General features: G+C 36.1%; 1 non-coding gene across 1 annotated transcript; it reads left to right on the plus strand.

Annotated features, from left to right (window-relative positions):
• Nucleotides 1-6,339: 6,339 nt before the first annotated feature.
• On the plus strand, nt 6,340-6,413 carry TRNAS-GCU (transfer RNA serine (anticodon GCU)). The gene has a single exon. It is a non-coding gene; the product is annotated as a tRNA-Ser (tRNA).
• The last annotated feature ends 2,344 nt before the right edge of the window (nt 6,414-8,757 follow it).

Raw genomic sequence — 8,757 nt, forward strand, 5'->3', positions numbered from 1 at the left:
TAACTTTCAGATTTTTTGACAGCAGACTGGATGATAAAAGCTTCTCAACCGAATAATAACAGGCATTTGCCATATTTATTCTGTGTTTAATTAAAAAAGTAATCGAAATAATAATAAATGAGTGTATGCCCACTTTGTAACAGCACAATACACATATCATATTTTAAAATTCTATAGGACTCTAAAAGGCCTAAATGAATCATGAAGTTCTATAAGTGCCTAAAAACTATGTTTTGCCTAAAAGCCATCATGATAGTCTTTTGAGTGTACTAAAAATAAAAATAACGGTATTGAAAATGCAAAAATGCCAACAAAACTAGAAAAATACTATCTAATTAAATAAAGTGTCTTACAGACAAATACTGGTCTGGAAGGATCATTCCATACCGGTCTTAAAAGAGGACCAAAAATATCTTACCTAATTTTCTGGAACAGAAGTTCGTTTGGAAAGCAGATTTTAGCATAAATGAAGTGGTAGATTGTTCAGTTTAAGTGAGAGCTTACGAATTACCTTTCGCGTCAATACACCTCCATTATGCGAAATGAAACTGACCAGTCAGCAATCAGTCTCTTTTAGTGATAGAATTTTATTCTTCAGTTCAGTAGCACTCATTATCAGCACCAGTTGAACTCAGCAGGCCCGGTTCGATTCCTGGTCGGGACGAGTTGCTAGGTGAGGTTCTTTTCGGGGGTTTTTCCTCTCTCATATGGATGAATATCAGGTAACTTTATCAGGCGATTGGAATTCCCTTCATCTTTGCCAATTCCTTTCCTTTCCTATCATCCTTTCATTCATCATCCCGTTACTTCTTCAGTTTTCAGATCGCTCTACAGGCGGCCCTCCGAAGCTGCTGGCTCTCTCGACCGGCCTCCGTGGATTATATTCAAGTGATGATGGTTAGCATCTGCAACGGAACCCGGGGCAGACCTTCTCGGGGGAGGACTTCCGCCTCGGACCGTTAAGGGAGCCTTGGGGGGGGGGTTGCTGAATCAGGAGCGGTACATGGGCTCTGTTGGCTGTAGGGACCGGTCGTTACGGGGTTCAAGTGATAGGTCTGTGCGCTTAGAGCAGCTATCGTCAACTGGCCTGCATACAAGTGCGGAGCGCTGAGACGCTGGCTGAGGAGGTAGTAGTGTGCAGTATGCCGAGCCAAGCCAACTCATCCCATCACAGAAGACAACTTTCTGACCATAATTTACAATGTCTTCTTCGATTGTGTTCTACACGAGCATATACACCTAACATTGACCAGTTAGTGAGGGAAAAACGAATTCAAAAGTACAGGAAAACCAATGCTAATGATCAGCGAAAATAATTTTTATCATTTGTTATTTACATTGTAATAAAATAATTTAGGCCTACTTCAGTCTTGTAACAGAAACGATAATATGTTTCATATGTTATACATAATAACAAATAATTGGTTTTGTGATATATAGTGACAAATAAAAATAGATAATTTATTTTATTTTATTGACGACACTTAAACAAAGGAATAGGATGACATGATTTAAATATTACTAATGGATTCGATATGTTTAATATTTTGTAACAGTGAAAATGCATTATAAGTTTGTAAGTTCTCAATTTCTGTAATATGAAAAAAGAACCATTTACTTTCAAAACCGTTACAATACATAACGGAAAAATACAACTTTTTTCTTGTCTTAAACTGAAATGTGATTAACTTATTACATAGTTCCTCTTGAAATAAATTAAATACATGCTTCTTCCGTCTTTATTTTCACTATAATTATTAGAGACTGATTAAAAGGATTGAACAAGTGAACGGACGCCACTGTCATCACCTGATTCCTTCCCCCCAAACTCCTGCTGCACATTTGATGTCTAAGGGATAGAAATGAGCTAGCGAGCAGACTGTGCCTGCACCATAGTGCACTGAGATGACGACTCCTGGCTTAGAGGATCGGTGGGCACGCAACTCATCCCATACAGGGATGTTTCCTCCTTCTCTCCAAAAAAAAAAAAAAAAAAAAAAACTACCGTTATCCATTTTATATGAATGATGGTATGTTTTAATATACCGTAAGTTTGTATTACAGCGAAAATCGTGATGTTTGCAGAACATTTTTCTGTCACTGATCTCAGAAAAAAGTTCTGTTCTATATTTTACGTCTTTCACTCTAATCTTCCATAGATATTTCATCTTTGTGTGAGAATTCTGTTGTTTCTCTTCTACCGTCGCTCCTGTAGATTTCTTTCGTCAGTAGTTTTGTTGTGCTGGTTTTTCTTCTCATTGTTTCTTTTATTCTACCATACGAATCAGTTTCAGGATGAAATGTGCCTATTTGATCCTTTCATCATTACAGAAATTGTTTCCAGACGAACGAAATTGAGTCCTCTCCAAAATAGTATATTCAGGGTTCATGACAATGAGGAATATCCTTGTCAGCTATAGGAATATGAACCTCCGGTGGCTTGTTTCTAAGCCATTTTGAGTAAACGAGATGGAGTACATGTTGGTGCGTGCTGCTAGAAATGAAGTAGAATGGAAAATAGGCCTGTTTGAAATAACCACCATCCACTCATAGATTCTGTCCTGGGTCCCTTTTCACAATGTTTACAATTAGTGTTGGCAACCGAGACGTCTCGACCCGCTAGTTCGCTTTACAAACCGAGCCAACGAAGACAAGACAAACACACAGTTGCACTGTCTCCGTGCGCACAGGCGAAAAGTGTGCGCGCTTCATGCTGAAGTAGGTGCATTTATAACTTAAATGAATGGGAATTTCTTGAGATGATTTTATAAAGCATCTCAAATCTTACAAATTAATAAGATTGTGAACTGAGTATGAAATTATTGGGGATCATCAATGCGGTTTTAGGCGTATTAGATCGATTGTTGATCAGATTTTTTGTATTCGACAGATATTGGAGAAAAAATGGTAGTATAAGGGTACAGCACATAAGTTATTCATAGATTACAAAAAGGCATATGACTCGGTTAAGAGAGAAGTTTTATATAATATTCTTTTTGAGTTTGGTATTCCCAACAAAGAAGTTCGATTAATTGAAATGTGTCTCAGTGAAACTTGCAGCAGAGTCTGTATAGGCCAAATTTCTATCTGATGCTTTTCCAATTCACTGAGGACTAAAGCAAGGAGATGCACTATCACCTTTACTTTTTAAGTTTGCTCTAGAATATGCCATTAGGAAAGTTCAGGATAACACAAAGGGTTTAGAATTGAACGGGTTACACCAGCTTTTTGTCTATGCGGATGATGTGAATATGTTAGGACAAAATTCACGAACGATTAGGGATAACACGGAAATTTTACTAGAAGCAAGTAAAGGAATTGGTTTGGAAGTAAATTCCGAAAGACAAAGTACATGATTATGCCTCTTGACCAGAATATTGTACGAAATGGAAACATAAAAATAGGTGATTTATCCTTCGAAGAGGTGGAAAAATTAAAATATCTTGGAGCAACTGTAATAAATATAAATGGCGCTCGGGAGGGAATTAAACACAGAATAAATATGGGAAATGTCTGTTATTATTCGGTTGAGAAGATTTTGTCATCTAGTCTGCTGTCAAAAAATCTGAAAGTTAGAATTTATAGAACAGTTATATTACCGGTTGTTCTGTATGGTTGTGAAACTTGGACTCTCACTTTGAGAGAGGAACAGGAATTAAGGTTGTTTGAGAATAAGGTTCTTAGGAAAATATTTGGGGCTAAGAGGGATGAAATTACAGGAGAATGGGGAAAGTTACACAACGCAGAGCTGCACGCATTGTATTCTTCACCTGACATAATTAGGAACATTAAATCCAGACGTTTGAGATGGACAGGGCATGTAGCACGTATTGTCAAATCCAGAAATGCATATAGAGTGTTTAGTTTGGAGACCGGAGGAAAGAAGATCTTTGGGGAGGCCGAGACGTAGATGAGAGAATAATATTAAAATGCATTTGAGGGAGGTGGGATATGATGATAGAGAATGGATTAATCTTGCACAGGATAGGGATCAATGGCGGGCTTGCGTGAGGGCGGGAATGAACCTCCGGGTTCCTTAAAAGACATTTGAAAGTAAGTAAGTGAACGGTGTTCCACAATTCAGTCATTTGTAAACTTTTACTTGTGATCTTTAAATTGTTTATGCCTATTTGTAATTCGTTAACATTGCGAAACGGACTTCTGGTCTTAACAGACGAGCTCTTGTAGCTACTAACGGACGGAGGTTTAGGGATGAAGTATAGATGGACTGGGGTTGAGGAGGAAGGGATTCAGAAAGAAGAAAAGAAGACTCTAGCGGCAGGGAGGTTCTATCCGAAATCGATCTTGCCGCTGCCAGGATCTCTCAATACAAAACTCTGAACAGTCGGAGAATGCTGCAAGATGCAAAGTGGCCGAGCATACGGAATCTACTTGCGTTTTACCTGAAGCGTCTCTAAACAGATGAAGAAAACCGCATTACGCGATATCGGGCGCGCAGCTACACAAAAAGATCCGAGCACAAATGCGCCATTGTAGCGAGATACGTCTTCGCAAAGTAAGCTGGAATAACGTAGTCGTTGTCTGCCATTGTGGTTTCCTTCGGCAACATTGATTGACCTAGTAATTTTTTCAAGTTACTGAGAAGAGAAGATCACGACGACGAAAGACTTCAAAGGTTATACACATTTTTGTAAATAACTAATCAGTATGATTATTGTACAGAGTGATTTACGAGGTTTTACCACCTCTTAAGGAGCTTATTTCCGAAGACATTCTGTCCTAATCTCAATATTTTATAATTTGAAGTTGTTTGTAAAGTAACCTTATTCTTTAGTTTTAAGGGAAGAGGATGGTAATTTTTAAAACTTTTTTCCTATTTGCTGTAAAATATTAATTTTTTGTATGTAGAGGGCTCATAGCTGTGGCAACTCAACCAAATAAAAATATTTTGAAAAACAATATTATTAGGGGGCCCAAATTTGAAAATATATATATATATATATATATATATATATATATATATATACCCAATGCAAGATTGTACTAAATTCTATATATATATATATCTAAACCTCTTTTAAAGATAGATTCAAACAGTTTTTTGCAATGTATTTGCAAAAGCATGTTCTACAAACTGTCTGTAACAGAATTTTGATACTAGTCCCTACGTTTGTAAAATAAACAATTAAAATTTAATAACAATTTTCTGATTTCCTTTCTTGTAAACAAAAGGACGTATTATACAAATCTGGCTTTCAGGTGACGGTGTCGTGTATGGCTCCTGGGGTATCTCAGTCGGTAGAGCGTTCACGCGCTAAGCGAAGGGTCCCGGGATCGATACCCGGCTCCGGAACAATTTTTCCTTGAAATTATTCTAACCTGCTTTACAGGGAGCTACTACCTGAAAGCCACAATTTAAAGTCACACAGTATTTGTGTGCACTCACAGTTGAGTTCTGGCATCTTGTCAGGTCATGTGAGTTGTGTGGATATAAAAGGAAAAATTGTGACGGTGTCGTGTTTAGTTCCTGGGGTAGCTCAGTCGGTCGAGCGTTCGCGCGCTAAGCGAAGGGTCCCGGGATCGATACCCGGCCCCGGAAAAATTTTTCCTTGAAATTATTCAACCCTGCTTTACAGGGAGCTACTACCTGAAAGTCAGATTTGTATAATTTGAAGTTGTTTGTAAAATAATATTATTCTTTAGTTTTAAGGGGAAAGATGGTATTTTTTTAAACTTTTTTTCCTATTTGGTGTAAAATATTAATTTTTTGTATGTAGAGAGCTCATAGCTGTGGCAACTCAACCAAATAAAAATATTTAAAAAAAAAAATATTTGGGGGCCCAAATTTGAAAAAAATATACCCAATGCAGGATTGTACTAAAACCGATATATCTAAACCGCTTTTAAAAATAGATTCAAGCAGTTTTTTGCAATGTATTTGCAAAAGCATGTTCTACAAACTGTATGTAAGAGAATTTTGATAGTAGTCCCTACGTTTGTAAAATAAACAATTAAAATTTAATAACAATTTTCTGATTTCCTTTCTTGTTAACAAATGGACGTATTATACAAATCTGGCTTTCAGGTGACGGTGTCGTGTATGGTTCCTGGGGTAGCTCAGTCGGTAGACCGTTCGCGCGCTGAGCGAAGGGTCCCGGGATCGATACCCGGCTCCGTAACAATTTTTCCTTGAAATTATTTAAACCTGCTTTACAGGGAGCTACTACCTGAAAGCCAGAATTGTATAATACATTCGTTACTGGAGGTACGTCAACAGAAAGCCACAATTTAAAGTCACACAGTATTTGTGTGCACTCACAGTTGAGTTCTGGCGTCTTGTCAGATAAAAGAAAAAATTGTGACGGTGTCGTATTTAGTTCCTGGGGTAGCTCAGTCGGTAGAGCGTTCGCGCGCTAAGCGAAGGGTCCCGGGATCGATACCCGGCCCCGGAACAATTTTTCCTTGAAATTATTCTAACCTGCTTTACAGGGAGCTACTACCTGAAAGCCAGATTTGTATAATTTGAAGTTGTTTGTAAAATAATATTATTCTTTAGTTTTAAGGGGAGAGGATAGTATTTTTTAAAACTTTTTTCCTATTTGGTGTGAAATATTAATTTTTTGTATGTAGAGAGCTCATAGCTGTGGCAACTCAACCAAATAAAAGTATTTTGAAAAAATATATATATTTGGGGGCCCAAATTTGAAAAAAATATATACCCAATGCAGGATTGTACTAAAACCGTTATGTCTAAACCGCTTTTAAAGATAAATTCAAAAAGTTTTTTGCAATGTATTTGCAAAAGCATGTTCTACAAACTGTCTGTAACAGGATTTTGATATTAGTCCCTACGTTTGTAAAATAAACAATTAAAATTTAATAACGATTTTCAAATTTCTTTTCTTCCAAACAAACGAATTTAATTTTAAAATGAAATAAATTGACAAAATTCTGTAACAGAGAAACGTTTCCTAGTTGTCTAAAGAATGTGTGTTCTACATTTCACGCATGTATCTTTAATAGTTCAGAAATTATATCCATTTTTGTCTGGCAATGTAGTAAAAAAAAAATATGTTACTGGAAACCGATATAAGCGGGCGTGTGATTTAAAAATCCATAGCGCAGGAAGTTTAAAAATGACGTCTCAACATCCGATAAGGGCACAAATACCCACAAAATGTTATGCAATGCATTCCACACATATCAAAGGGTATTTTAAAGAAACATTTTTTCAATATAATTTACCGGAAACAACAATAAAATCGGGCGTGTGATTTAAAAATCCATAGCGCAGGAAGTTTAAAAATGACGTCTCAACATCCGATAAGGGCACAAATACCCACAAAATGTTATGTAATGCATTCCAAACATATCAAAGGGTATTTTAAATAAACATTTTTTTAATGTAATTTACCGGAAACAACAATAAAAGTGGGCGAGTGATTTAAAAATCCATAACGTAGTAAGTTTAAAAATGGCGACTCAACATCCGATAAGGGCACAAATATCCACAAAATGTTATGCTATGCATTCCAGACATATCACAGAGTATATTAAGAATTTGTTTTTGAAAATCGATTCTTTTTCACCAAAAAATGCCATCCTCTCCCCTTAAGGGTAAAAGAATATTACGGTTAAAGAATGACTATAATTCAGGAGTATCATTTCTTGAATTAGTATTCTGAAGCTACGTAAATATTTATTTTTGGTCCTACAGAATTTATCTGTTATGGTAACAATTTTTCGTCAATTTTTAATTACACAATTACGTTTTTCTTATGCATTTATCACAACAATTGTTACAAATCACACCACTCTTGTAAATTCTCATATTTTAGTAATAGAAGACAAATTACCAAAATTGAAGATCAATTTAGAGAATATAAATGAATCGCACTTTTTAGAAAGGAACTAAGTCAAAATTTGTCATTTTTATTTCTTCTGATGAAATGATTAATACTTCCGAGACGCAAAGATAAACAAAGGAAGGAACTTAAACTTTTCCTTGTATCTCTAACATCGAGTTGGTGTTTATATTACAGGACTGGTACACTGTTAATTATTCATGAAAGTAAGTTCTTTTGCTCTCCTGAAAAATATAACATTTTGACTTAGTTCCTTTCTAAAAAGTGCGATTCAAATATTTTGATATACTTACATGTGTAGGTAGTTACAGCTCCGAACTGCGACTACTCCGGAAAAATCGCTGTAAAATAGCAACGATGTCACAGTGTGATTTTTGTGTTCGAATGATTTTTGACGAATGTAGGGATTCGTTTCCTGTCTATATATATTCCAAATCGTCTTGAATTCAATATCACTGCGACCTACTTATCTCTGAGAAAACCATAAATACCCGTAGGAAAGATTGAAGATTGCTGGGTTTGCAGTGAAAGAACTATTCTTGGGAAGAACACTAAGCATGAATAAACTGTGGAAACATTTATGTATTTATTCGTATTTGAATAAGTCTGTCAGTGATGAAAGAAATGTGTCTCTCTATAATTTTATTGTAACTGGACAATTCAAAGTTTCAAGGCAATAAAACATCAATAACAGCTGAGAGCATTTCAATAAAATTACATTGCCGTAGATTATTAACGGCTTGGATATGGGAGAGAAAAAACATAAATATCAATGAGAAATGTGCATCGCAGCTTCATTATGCTTTGTACACAAAAAATTTCACAGATGTACTGGGGATCAAACCCTTGTCTCTTTGATAAGATAGCGTGAAATAGCAGCTCAACCCACAGCTGAGCATAGTCTGAGGTTATTTCTTTTGTCGGCGTTTGA

This window comes from Periplaneta americana, chromosome 14 (assembly GCF_040183065.1).
Source record: "Periplaneta americana isolate PAMFEO1 chromosome 14, P.americana_PAMFEO1_priV1, whole genome shotgun sequence".
In the NCBI taxonomy this organism is placed as follows: Eukaryota; Metazoa; Arthropoda; class Insecta; order Blattodea; family Blattidae; genus Periplaneta; species Periplaneta americana.